This window comes from Ostrea edulis, chromosome 9 (assembly GCF_947568905.1).
Source record: "Ostrea edulis chromosome 9, xbOstEdul1.1, whole genome shotgun sequence".
NCBI lineage: Eukaryota > Metazoa > Mollusca > Bivalvia > Ostreida > Ostreidae > Ostrea > Ostrea edulis.
The window spans coordinates 64,112,527-64,127,106 of record NC_079172.1 but is presented as its reverse complement, the minus strand read 5'-3'; the positions used below and the strand labels follow the sequence as shown (position 1 = coordinate 64,127,106).

Below are 14,580 nucleotides of genomic sequence, written 5' to 3'. Positions count from 1 at the left end.
TCGTAATTATTAAATATTTAGAATATAGTTATTTAGATTTAGAATATACACGGTTATACGACAATGTCTTCAACGGATTATAAACAAGCAGGGCGTATATTTGCTATTATAGCATATAGAAATATTTCTGCAATTTCTAACATATGAGACATGACGACCCTTTATATGCATGTACATCCCCAATATACCCAGCTTGGAATTTGGACCTACTTCTTACTTTGATCTTACACAACAGATTTAGGGGATCTCTCTAATACTCCCATTGCCTAATTCAACCTCAATAGTCTACTAAAACACCTCCAGTCCCCCCCCCTCTCTCGTAACAGATTCAACTTCCCCTTGAGATTTTCAGAGATGCTAAATTCATTTAGTAAATCAACCAATTTATAACATCCTCCCTTCCAGGCAACACGGCCCCTAAAGTTTGTAGGATTATATATACAAAGGATAACGACTTGTCTGTGAGGAGTGTACAACCCCATCCTCCCACGTAGAATACTCTGGCTTGTGACAAAACTGTTGGTCGGGACTTTCCCCGTAATATTTTCAGTCAATAAACTTTTATAGTAAAATAACCAAAAATGACATTCAAACATCTCACCTTACCCCCCCCCCTCCCTCCCGGAGCTGCAGAAAATATGGAGGTGTCCGTAGGATTTGTCCAATGTGTAATCTCCTACGAAATATGTTTTTGATGCTTAGTTAGTATTCATCTTATTTTTTTTCAGTATGTCTAGAGCATTTGAATAGGACTACAGTTTATTAAGTTAGCTAAAGGGACTACATTTATTAGCTACAGGGACTGCATTTATTAGCTACCAGGACTACATTTATTCAATTGTAAATCAAAGGTGGAGTCAAAGTTAGTTGAAAACTTAAGCTCCTAATCCATCCCAAACTTTTCAGACCAGAAGCTCAGAGTTCTGCGACATCAAAGGAGGCCTGTTCTTAATGGCGGCACCATACGATGAACAGTCTGTCATTTTGTTTTCTGTACGATGGAGAGTAAACTCACTACGAGAAGAAAAAATACCTTGTTGAGGCCCTCAACTCTACATCTCCATGTACATAATCAACAATAATCATTTTCAATTATATGTCGATTGGATATATCCCTGTAAATTCGAAATAAAAGACCCCAAAAAGTCTTCCACATCTGCTGCGTACTAAGATATTTTATTGAAAATAGATATTAACGGCCAAATAATAATTCAACTTTATGACAAACGGGATGCTTTCAGTTTCTCCATCGTTGAATCCCCACCTATGTAGCATTATCACCTGCATATGGTGTTTATATCTCTCAACAGATTCGACATGTAAGAGCTTGTTCTTTATATGATCAGCTTTTAAATCGAGGCAGGATATTGACAAACAAGTTGGTGTTGCAGGGAATGAATGCAACACTCTGGATTAAAGGCAGCATATCACAAATTCTACGGGCGTTTTAACAATCTAGTTATCTATAAAATAGATATTAGAAAACACAGTCCACTGAACACACAAGAGAGGAGAGCAGGTGACTAGGAGGATAAAGCATCCCCTGTCGACCGGTGACAACCGCCGTGAGCCGTATATCCTGATCAGGTAAACGGAGTCATCCGTGTGCCAAAAACGGTGTAACAATTGATATTTAAACACGACAGACAGCATTTGACCCAATGATAAGTTGTGATGGTAAACTAGATCGTTATAACGACCATAAAATTTGCAAAATGATTACTTTAATCGAGACTGTTAAAACCTTTGTACCATCAACTTGTTTGTCAGTAGCCTGCATCGATTTGAAAACTGACCATACACAAAACAAGCTCTTGCGTATCGAATAAGTTGAGAGACATAAACACCATATACAGGTGATAAGGGAATATTGCTACATATATATGAGAAGCTGAAATCATCCTGTTTGTCATATAGTTGAGCTGTCAGACTGCCGTTGATGTCTATTTTCAATAGAATATCAAAGTCTGAAGCAGATGTGGACGACTCTGTGGTGTCTTTTATTTTGAGCTCACAGGGATATATCGAATAGACATATCAAAAAAAGTTTTTATTGTTAACAGACAAAACGTAGTGGGTATATCTAAATGTGGAATTGAAGGCCACAACAAGAAATTTGTTCTTTTTACGAAGACGTTTTTAAATACATTCTGCTTCATATGAATATAAAAACAGGTCAGCTTACAAAGGAGCACAAGTGGTGCCCATGGGAATTCCAACAGACTGTTGGAAGACCTGATCACAAAAGATCACGACGATATTGTCAGTGAGGAACTCTACCATTTTTATTTTAACTTCAGAGTACTTGTCCGTGGAATCAGAGTGGTGTTTAACACAATAATTTTTTGTATGACTGATCACTAGATATGAATGAAAGGTGAAGATAACGAGCAGTGACCAATCTTATACCTCCCACAAGCAATATAAAATAGATAGTTGGGCAAACACAGACCCCTGGACACACCAGAAATGGTATCAGGTGCCTAGGAGGAGTAAGCATCCCCTGTCGACCGGTCACACCCGCCGCGAGCCCTATATCCTGTTCAGTTAAACGGAGTCAAAACCAGTGTGCCAAGAACGGCTTAACAATCACGTCAGACAGCATTTGACCCAATGATAGGTTGTATTGACGAACTAGATCGTTATAACGACCATAGAATTTGCGAAATGCTGACTTCAATCGAAACTGTTGAAACACATGTACCATCAACTTGTTTGTCAGTAGATTACCTCGATTTAAAAACTGACTATACGCAGAACAAGCGCTTGCATATCGAATCAATTTAGATATATAAACACCACTTGCAGATGATAATGAAATATTGCTACATAAATATGGAAAGTTGACGATGGAGAAGCTGAAATCATCCCGTTTGTCATACAGTTGAGTTGTCAATTTGCCGTTAATGTCTACTTTCAATAAAATATCTAAGTATGAAGCAGAGGTGGACGACTCTGTGGTGTCCTTTATTTCGAGCTCACAGGGATATATCAAATCGACATATGAACGAAAGTTATTATTGTTAATAAACAAAACGTCATAGATATATCGAAATGTCGAATTGAAGGCCACAGCGAGAGATTTTTTTCTTCTCACCTAGAAGTTTTTGAATAAATTCTGCTTCATATAAATATAGAAACAGTTCAGCTAGCAAGGGATCACAATTCGTGCCCATGGGAATACCAACAGACTGTTGGAAGACCTGATCACCAAAGACCACGAAGATATTGTCAATGAGGAACTCTAGCAAATTGTTTTTTTTAACTTCAGAGTACTTGTGCGTGGAATCAGAGTGGTGTTTAACAAAGTAAGTTTTTGAATAGCTGATCACTAGATATGAATATTTCCGTTTTCCATTTTTGTTGAAAAAGCAACTGTCTATGACGTCAAAAAGTCTAGTACTTAATTTATCGTAAGGAATGGTCGTGTATAGTATTGAAAATTCATAGGTTTTATTATTGTTATTGATTTGGGGGGAAATTATGCGATTTCAAGTTTACTAAAAGTTCTTTAGAATTTTTTAGAATCCACATTTGATTAACATCACTTCTGGCATATGTAGTCGCAGAGTAAGTTTGAAGTTTCTCCTTCACAGATGTTAATATTTTCGTGAGGAGCAAAGATAGGGGCTTTGTAGAGCACTTACTGGATCCAGCAGTGTATCTTTGTTTGTAAGGGTTTTTATGTAGTTTAGGAATCCAATATAAGTACGGTAACTCATATTCATTCGACCCATTGACTGGGATATTAAATGTGTCAAAAACTGAACCATGGTTTTCAAGAACTTCATCTTTTGAAAGGGCAGTTGGAGTATAAGTACGATTACCAAAAGAGGAATTAATGCCAAGTTCGTTGAAAATACAGTTGTAATAATGAGCCTTAAAACAAAGACAATGTTGTTACTAGTTTTGTCAGCTGCAACCAAAACATATTTCTCATGTAACCTATCTAATTCTTTTATCACTTCCGGTTTACTAAACACAGAAGGATAGATGGTTCGTACTTTTGTTTTAATGTCTAATACGGGATTTTGATATTTCTCTTTTGCTTTTAACCCATTCTGATAATGTATCAAGTTCTTTTGTTTCATATTCAGCCCATCGTCTGGCATAATCTTCGACAGAATTCATAATAGAGATGAAGTTTTGTCGCCAATTGACAGATCGAGGTTATCTGTTTTTAGGACCTTTTAGAAAAAGTGATTTCAGGTCCTCTTTTAAACTACATTGTATATCGACATCACCAGTAATGACATGTCCAGCTAGACTATAGTTGAAAGAAGAAGAAGAACACGTAGGTAGATTAAGTATAAGATGCAAGGTGAAGATAACGAACAGTGATCAATCTCATAACTCCTACAAGCAATACAAAATAGATCTTTAGGGACTGCACAGTTTGTTTATAATTAAAAAGTGTGGATGCAATAGTAGAAGTATATTTGTAGGAAACACTGGATGCGCAGTTGTGTTAAATAGGGCCATAGAAATATATCAGGAAAAAAAGCATTAATAAACAGATCAATTTGTGACAAATTCTGTAAACACAACCCTTTTATACAAAAACAATATGTATATATCATTAACCCCCTCTCTACCGTATCGGTCAATATGACCGATAGCGCGTAAAAACAGGGCTACGCAAAAGGAGTGTCTATAAATCTTTGAAACTACGGACGTAATATATATGTTTTATATATCATATTTTTGGAAATTTTCTATATTTTTGAACTATGCAAAAATCAATTCAATAAATAAAGCCATTAAATTAAAAAAAAGCATTTGAAATGAAAGATGACTTCGTCTAAATATGACGCAACGCTTTGTCGCAAGGCCATTTCCCCCCTCGCTATGATTTTTTTTCATTTTCCCTATGAATGCAATATTTTTTATATTTTTGAAAAGCATATATTCCCTGCTTTCAGTACATATAAAAATAATTTTAATGCCTGGCAAAGTTATAAGAAAATAACAATTTTTTGCAAATATACGTTGTTTTACGATTTTATTTCTCAATGTTTAAACAGATCGGCGTTTTATCTATATTTATATATGGAAATAGGGAAAAGTAAATACATCCTGTAAAAGTAGAGGAAATGTTCTTTTTGATGGACCCTTATTCATATTATAATTGCCCGTAGTTTTTATATTACGATAAAATGAAATTGGGACATGCTGCGCGGTTTTCTAAAAAATTAGCGACAAATCGACGTGGCTAACAGCAATCGACGCGCGTCGCACAATAAAGTGGTGAAAACTATTTGTATTGTCCTTTTTTAGTAAATTCAGTACCTGTTGATACACTAAAACAACATACATACATGTATGAAATAATCAGCCTGGTATCTCTGCTTTTTTTTTAAAAAGCATAAAACCAATATTGGTTTATAACAGTTATACAACCTACATGTAACTTCATAAAACACCTATTGAGAATGTTACATCGGCAGATTGAATTTAAAAAAGATAAATAAAGCACTTCAAATTCAGATATAAACGTTATATTTGTTCGGAACAGTAATAATTTTTTCTCTGCCAAAGAAAGGAAAGAAAAAAGAACTTCGCCTATATATAGCCTGTATACTTTTATCCGGATCGCGGGCCTCGCGGGGTTTTCTGAAAGTGTGCACGGAGAACACACGTGTTTCCCTTTCAACGAAAACAAACACAGCTTCACCGTGACTGTCACAGCGAACGCTTGTATTTTACATCTTTAAAACGACCTGATGTCAGAAGAAGATGCCCTGGATCTCCTGTTGCAGGATGACCCAAACGATCATGCATTCAGTATAAATACGTACATGTAAGTTGATGTAGCCACATAGGCCGACTAAAAAGGAAAAAAAAAATGCGGTTTTGTTATGAAAAATTCACGATTAATTAACCGCGATTTGATACCATGCTTTGTCGTTTCATGAAAGAAAATATTTATATTTTATGATATCTAAAACAAGTGAATAACACCCTGTCCGGGTCCGGCAGTTTGATTAACACCCCGCCCTTTTCCCCCCAGAATGATCTCCTTACCTGACGCGCGAGTGTAAGAAGGGGTTGTAATTAGTGTATAGTGGGATGGGGTGGTTTTAATCAGACTGGGCATTCACGACCGTTGGTGAAAAGGCTATTTTCCAAGTTTTTTCCATGTTTATAAAAGAAATTATCTTTCTATGAAAAGAAAACACAATCTGTTAGGAAAACACAATTTGCATTATTGTAATGATAGAATTTATTATCATAATTTGAATTATTTTCTTTATTCTGTAACAGAAATAAAAACAAAATGTGTGTTAGGGCCAAAATGGGTGTGGGTTAACATTAATAAAAGTCTGATTATGACAGGCTAATGAAAAATCATATTGATTTCTCTTTTATCCAAATGCATGTATTTTATATACACTTAGTAGCTTATGACCATAAATTACATGTGATCCATACATGCTGGTACTTGTATGCTATGACCTGATAGGCACATGTCCCCTTCTTGCCGGCCTCCTCCGTGGCCGAGTGGTAAGAGCATTGCGCTCAAAATCACATGGCCTCTCACCTCTGTCGGCGCGGGTTTGAATCCCGTTCGCGCCGGTAAGTGAGAAAGTTTTCCCAGTTTACTTTCGAAAGATCGGTGGTCTCTCCCCAGGTATCTGGGTTCTCTCTTCCACCAATAAAAAAACTGGGTGCCACCAGATAACTGAAAAATTGTTGAGTTTGGCAGAAAACATCAATCAATCAATCCCCTTCTTGCCTAGATTTTTTCTAATTTCGACTAAATCCACAGCCCATCAGAGTACCATACAAGGGGATTTAGACACTGGGTACCATTAAGAAGCAATTATATTCAACTTTTATATCTGGGGTCATTCACTTTCCCTCAGAGATTCAGTATTTTCGCTGGACCCTGTAGGTTTTAACCTGAATTTCTTCAGTATTTGCCCTCGTGTATAATATATGCTAGGCATAATGCAGATACCTACATGATACATATTTTTTTTTTCATTACCCACTCTGCTACTCTCGCAATGTATAATAAAATATTCGATTCATTTCTAACACATGTATGCAATCCCTTACCTTATCTTTAAATAAATTTGAGTAAATAAATTTAAGTGCGAAACTGTTACATGCTACCGTGAAACTTAGATTTTGCTTTTTAAACATAAAACAACAATTCTTAATTGTAATTTCTTTTCTTCTTTAAAAAGGGTATTGACATCCCAATATTTAGTGGGAAGTTCCCAGGTATCATCCGCTAGCGACAGTCTACTGACAAATCCAGACATGCATTGGAAGGATGCTGATGTGGAGGACACAGGAACACCTGATCCCAGAACTGTGGCATTTCATTCGGGGTGACAACCTGCCTTTCAGTTGGTATGACTCTTTGAGGTTGAATATAGGGTTTAATCAGTATAAATTTGATTAACATTCAAACAAATCCAGATAATACATTCACAATTGGAATCATGGCATTATGGTAATCTGATATGTGTGTACCATTTTACTGGTTTTTTTTTTTTTTAATTTTTTTTTGCTGCATAACTAGGGATCGTATACATACAAAATGAGATAATTTCTAATTAGTTTCTAATTATAAGGTATGACACGTTTTAAGGTATGGTGGCCAATACTGATTTTATTTGCAATTTTCTTTCAGATATGGGACCCTATTATTCGGAGAACTGCAGATTTTATGAAGCTGTTTTTGACAGAAGATTTGGTTTTCTCCATCTGTGTTGCCACCAACCATTATTCTGAGATAGTCATATCTAGGGGGAAGAGTTGCCATATACTTCCAAAGGAAGTTTGCAACCTCTCACTGAAGAGGAACTGTACAGGTATTACTAGTTTTAAAAACCGATATTGTGGCAGTAATTTCCAGTTTCAAAAGAATAATAAAATGCATAGTAAAAAGATTACCTTTACCAAAATTAATCTGGCTGTGAATGTAACTCATTTATTAAATGTGTACTACAATTACCTCTGATAAAATTTCATAAGTAATTAAATGCATACTTTTCAGAGGGCTTTGATTATCGAAAACATTTACAGAGCCAATTTGAGTATTCAAAAGCTTTGACAATACATTAGTATTTAGGACTAAGTATTAAGAAATATTTTTTTCCAGATTTTTGTGCATTAGCTTATACACGTCTGCTGTGAAGTTCCAGTCGATAGACAGATATTGGTCAACGCATGCCCCTGTCGGAACAACTCGTTATCAAGAATTATGTCTAGAAATAGGTTTCAAGAGGTTGAATATAAGAACATTTTTGTTAAATATGATGCAAGTACATTTAAATCTAGTGATTGAAAGTAAGTACTTGAACATTCGTTTATGTTGAACTTGGAGAGGAACAATGGTTAGTACTTTTTGATAACATTTGATAAGGTGTTGTTGCTTAGCAACCAAATATAATTGAATAAAAAAAAATAGATTATTTTAGATTAACAATAACTGAAAGATCTTTGTTTTAATGTTACTTATACTTATTCTATTTAATGGAACATAATGGCAAAACGTCATATTATTAGAAAATGATGGACAAGTATATAAAGTACGAAGTTTCCATTTAATGACCTTAATTAATTCTCTTCATTATATTTTTTGTCAAAAACCTTTTCAAATGATTAAGATCTATTTAAAGATTATATTTTTAAAATAATGTGACATTTACTAATCATCATGGATTGTAATTACGTTTAAATTGTGTCGAATGGATGCAGAAAGGCAAATTATGGTCAAAATTGTACTATGAGTGTTGTTACTTAGCAACCAAAAATATTTGTTTGTCAATAAAATTGATTAGTTTGATTTTGTTCTTTTTGTAGTATATTAAAAGGCACATTAGATCATACATTTAGAATTTCGTATTTTTGACTCTAATCTAGTGAGAGGGGTTGTAATATATATATTTCAGAGAAAAAAGATTGCAAAAATGTACACTTATATGACCTTTGACCCCGTAGACCTATTTGAGGTCATGGGATACATTGACAAATTTTATAAGAAATTGTTCCCTGTCCAATTCCTAACAAAATTATATGTCATATGCCTGTCCCAAATCGTGATACATGCAGATTTAAATCGATTTAAAAATACTGTCATTTAGTCTTTAAAAACCTCTAAAATGTGCCGGTAGAGAAAGGGTTAAGTGCATATTGACCTCTTATACATTTTTCACCAGACCGACAGTCTCAACATCAACTCTCTATCACGTGATCAAATATCAAGATAAAAACGTATCGTGTATGTATAAATGGTAGAATTGGCACGATATCCAGACATCAATGCAAATTGAAGTTAAAATAACTTCAAAGCATATTCATTTCTTAATTTGAAAAGTGCTGAGAGCAAGTTTATTGTGACTTGTAACATGTCTAATTTTTGCATTGAATATGCAAGATGCAGCGATTTTTGCACATACGAAGTTGAATCTAGCCTGAAAAACATATTTTCTGTTGAAGCCAGAACTTGCTCTCCTAACTTTCCTTTGGCACTGAAGTTCACATGTCACATAAATCAAACATCTTTCACTTAAAAACCTCGGGGTGTCGTGCAAATGATGAAATTTTTATGTACGGAAACTCTGTTTATGCAAATGAGTCCATTGTGAAAGTAACTATACGTATAGAGTAGGGGCGATATCAATATCACAATATAATATGGATATTACTTTAGCATGTATGCTAAATAAAGAAGAAATTGAAATTTTTCAATATCAAAGAGAATTAATGTAACCCATTTGACAGAAACGTTTACGCGATTACAGTTTACCGTTTGACATCGATGGTAAATAACGAAACAATATTTTGACATTTCCAACCACAAAAGGACTGTAGATATGTACGTCATGACCTTCGTCATGACGTAATTTTCATTGTGACGTCGTGCAATGTGCCAGTGCGGTAAAGTATATTTATGTACAGAACTGGTATTAAAATTTTTATGGGGAAAGCCTTAACTCAACCGCATGTGGACTTGGACTTGAAATAAGGAATACACGACTGACCTATCTTATGACGAAGAATGTTGCTGATATTGACGGTTTTTAGATTTGGACTTAAGGAACTGGCGGGATAAGTTGGAAGGAATATAATCCAAGATCCGTGTTGGTTTAACGAATATGTGATTGGCAACATCCATAATCATAGAGTTCGGTCTATATTCAGGTGTTGAAAATCCAAAGTCTTCTTGAAATAGAGTATGTAAAACTCTCAATGGAACAGAGTAAAGAGTGGGAACCACTTTTATTGTTCTCCACCGTATCATTCCAGCTTTTCAGACAAGCAAAGGAGTTACGATATTGAACATTCTTTAAATGACAACAGGACTATATCTGTCCCCTACCATATATCTTTGATAGGTTTGCAAAGGTGTTTGGTCATATGTAAAGAAAAATGGAACTGATATTTGTCTTTAAGTACTTTGTGTGTGATGGTGGTTGGATCGCCATACTGATACGCATCTGCGTCCTTATTGCGCCGCCTGCGAAGGATTTTGCTGCGCTTGATAATGCAAACAGATTGATATATGTCTATGAAGATTATCATAAGGCATTCTCAGTACATTTAAGGTATTTAACCTGTCTATGCTATCGTCGAAAGTGATTCTATACCTGTGCACAGAACATACGAGGAAGCTTTTCCCATTGTGAATCCTACACAGTAGGCGGAATGAAAGAAATCGATATTCAAATCACTGATCAAGGTCCCTTTGAAAATAAGTATATACCTTCCTTTGTGCAAGATGAAGGCAATGTAAGTCCATTAAGATCGTGCATTGAACATTGTAATCGGATGGTTACACTTACACGTAAAATCGCTACACTTAGACGTAAAATCGCTACCAGTCCATTGCATCAGGAGGGTCTCTTGTTGACGGTGCTTGTAACTTTCACAGGATCACTTGTTGCAACACTGTCAGGGTTTGACACAATTTCTGCTAGAGTCAGGGGTATACTGTTTGGTGTGTTTTGCATAAATTCAATGTTGAATCCATTCATATATATGTGGGATCTAGTGGATATCAGGGGATTGTAAAATCAACACTGTGTTCTTCCAAAAATTAGATTCGAAAGGAAATATCTACTCAAAAGTAGCAATGACATTGGCCGATCTCACTACTTTCATAATCGACTGAAGTGTTTCGAGGGCACAAGAAGTTCATGACTACCTGTAAAAGTGCTTAATATTGATCATTACTCGAAAAGAGTATCAGATTCAGAGTGGATTTCATTATATTTGTTTTAAAAATGGTATAAAATGTTTCTTTTGGATCAAAATTTCTTGAGCAATTGTGCGATAAATAAAAGATAGAAACATTTTACGAATATTGTCAGTTTTTTTTTATTGCATATACTATTAAATAATGAAGATTTGAAATTGATCAGGAAAATAAAACGATTTGAACATATATTACACTGGATTTTTTTGTTTGCTTTGTTGTATTGTTTGTTGCCTGGTTAAATATATCCCATAATTGTATTGCAGTCATATTCCTGGTTGTTAGATGTGGAACACTTCATGACACGTTTGACTTAGAGAAAGATACACCATTTTAAGTGTAAAAATAATTCTACACTATGCAATACAAAAACATTATTTTGAGTTGCTACATGTAAAATGAATTTAAATACAGAAAATCTTGTAATTGTTAATTAGTAACTGGGTATGATAAATGGTTTGGACATTGATGCCATAAAAATGATTGAAAACAACCTTACACGTTCTTCTTACATAATCCACATAATTATTATGACTGTGGAAATTATTTTTTTTTTTAGATTTAATAATTTAAAAAATATAAAAGATGTACATCAGGTACCCATGTTAGCTCAGAATAAATTGTTGGATGTTAACAAAGAGAAAATCCTTCATATCATATTGGTATATCTATAGCTAATAAGGTCCAATCAAGGTTGTGCAATTAGTTTAAGGGCTTCCATTGTGATATATACTACAATCTAGGTGTGGAATTACACATCAAATTCAGAAGTAAGAGTACAAGTATAACGGTTAAACACCGAAATAATACTACTTATATGTTGATTGCTAAATATATCTTACATTTCCCCACATGGTATTTTCCGTGACGTTAGCTTAGGATCAAGTAACACATTTTTGAAAAAATATCAAGAGGCGCTGCTAATGAGCAAATGTCCAGTGGCATTTAGATTACAAGTTGATCTTTTAATGATATGAATGGAAAGGTATAAAAGTCCTTTAAATGAAAAGTGCTGGGAACAAGTACATACTGAAACTAAAGATGCTATATAATTTAACAACATATCGACAGTGATCAGTGAACTACTGGGGTTGTCCACACTCCTTTAAGTAATATACCTTTAATATAAAGGTCACAAGTTAGTCACAGTACTTTTCAGACGTATGAATGGATCTAAAATGTGTATCCAAAAAAATTGTATTACTGGCTACAGCAGATGTATTTAAACTTTTGCACTGTTTACTTACGATGCGATCATTTATGCCATAGGAGTATATTCTTTAAAAAAAACGTACCATTAGACGAATTCAAGGTCACTATAAACACCCATTCCCAAACGAAGGGATCATACGAGGTCGCTTGATTATTGCCTGAAGGAATTGCCTTCAGTGCTTCTTTTACACCATCAATATAAATAGGTTTACATGATTAACAGAGAAAACACAAGAAGCATTGGTATGGAAGGATATCAAACTGGTTTCAAATTGAAAGATAGTAGCATGTTTGAAATATACGTTACTGTCTCCGAGTAATGTCTAATCATATCTATGAATTCCCCATTTATGAATTTTCACATTATATAAAATGTCCTGATAAGACAAACTGAAAAATTGTATATATGTCTTTATACATTTTTCGATTAGTCTTTATGATAATAAAGGAATCATCTAGTATAATGTACCTTCGCTTATTCTATTTTCTCGATTTTTTAAATTATCCCACAGATTAGAGACCCCACTAATCGTTTTCAGATGTACTAAATATACCTAAACGTTCATTCCACGTCTAGTGGAATTCCCATGGGTATGAATTGTGCTTCGTTTTTAGCTGACGCGATTTTATATTCTTATGAAGGAGAATTTATTAAAAAAAACTTTTGCGTGAGAAGAAACAATCTCTTGCCGTGGCCTTCAATGCGGCATTTAGGTATATCGACGACGTTTTATGTATTATTAGGAAATTAATAATAGATATAATCAGTCGAGAATAAATCGATAGACTAATTACACTGATCAATCTCATAGCTCCTATAAACAATAAAGAATAGATAGTTGAGCAAACACGCACCCCTGGACACACTGAAGGTGGGATCAGTTGCCTAACGTTATCGTCACCTTTCATGGCCATTCAATTAAGAACAGAATTCATATTAACAAATTAAAAAGAGGACAGCATTTTATCAAATTTACTGAAGCCCTTCCAGAAAATATGGATGTCATTGAATCTGTCATTCTAGGGGATGATTTTTAGATCGAGGCAAGCTACTGACAAACAAGTCGATGGTACAGGGGTTTCAACAGTCTCGATTTAAGTCAGCATTTCGCAAATTCTAATGTCGTTATAACAATTTAGTTCGTCTATACAACCTGCCATTGGGTCAAATGCTGTCTGACGTGTTTCATACCGTTCTTGGCACACTGATTTTGACTACGGATAACCTCGTTTACCTGAGCAGGATATAGGGCTCACGGCGGGATGACCGGTCGACAAGGAATGCGTACTCCTCCTAGGCACCTGATCACACTTCTTGGTGTGTCCAGGGGTCCGTGGTTGCCCAACTATCTATTTTGCATTGCTTATAGGAGTTATGGGATTGATCGCTTTTTGTTATTTTCACCTTTCATGATGAAATGTCAAACCAACATGACAATGTCAATCATTCAATCAATCAATCTATTGAACATGACAATTGATATGAAATTGAGAAAAAAAGCAGTGAAAAGAACAAAACAGAAGGAAGTTGTTGTCGTTTGACAGTTGGGTTGATGTCGATGATTTAACACCAGAGTGTTAGAATTACGTTAAAATAACTAAAATCCCATTGTAAAACGGAAATGTTAGATAATCATTTGTAATAGGTAGTTTATCTGTTCGTAGTTTATCTAACATCTTTCAATGTAAGCAATGTATTTTAAATTGTGAAGAATTGCGAGCTTTAACTTCATCGTGTACATCAAACTTTCATGAAAAGTACATGTATTTTCTTTTACAAGAAAGCATGATATCCAGTTTTATGTTTACCTGTTTAAGCGTGGAATAATTTCTGTCTTCACGATTGTTATTTTGTTTATTATTATCATTATTAAATTTGTGAATTTGGATATGTACCGATTTAAAAAAAAAAAGTAAAAATGTAAACCCACAGGATACCTTTATGAACAATATATCCCAATTTTATTTAATTTTTGTACTTTTACAACGGTATGTAACGAAATACAAACCACTTTAAATTTTTGTAAATTGTAGATAGTGTTTATGAATGTTTGTGTCCATTTTATTTTACAGTCGCACTCATTACCAATATACTTTTTTCATGAGAGTTTATGGAGAATTTGAAATCTAATTATTTTATATTTCAATTTACT

At 34.5% G+C, this 14,580-nt stretch overlaps 1 long non-coding RNA gene across 1 annotated transcript; it reads left to right on the top strand.

Moving 5' to 3' along the window:
* The first annotated feature begins 5,681 nt into the window (after positions 1–5,681).
* LOC125659792 (uncharacterized) lies at positions 5,682–8,038 on the top strand. The gene is made up of 3 exons (XR_007364220.2): positions 5,682–5,800; positions 7,194–7,362; positions 7,646–8,038. It is a non-coding gene; the product is annotated as an uncharacterized LOC125659792 (long non-coding RNA).
* Positions 8,039–14,580: the final 6,542 nt, after the last annotated feature.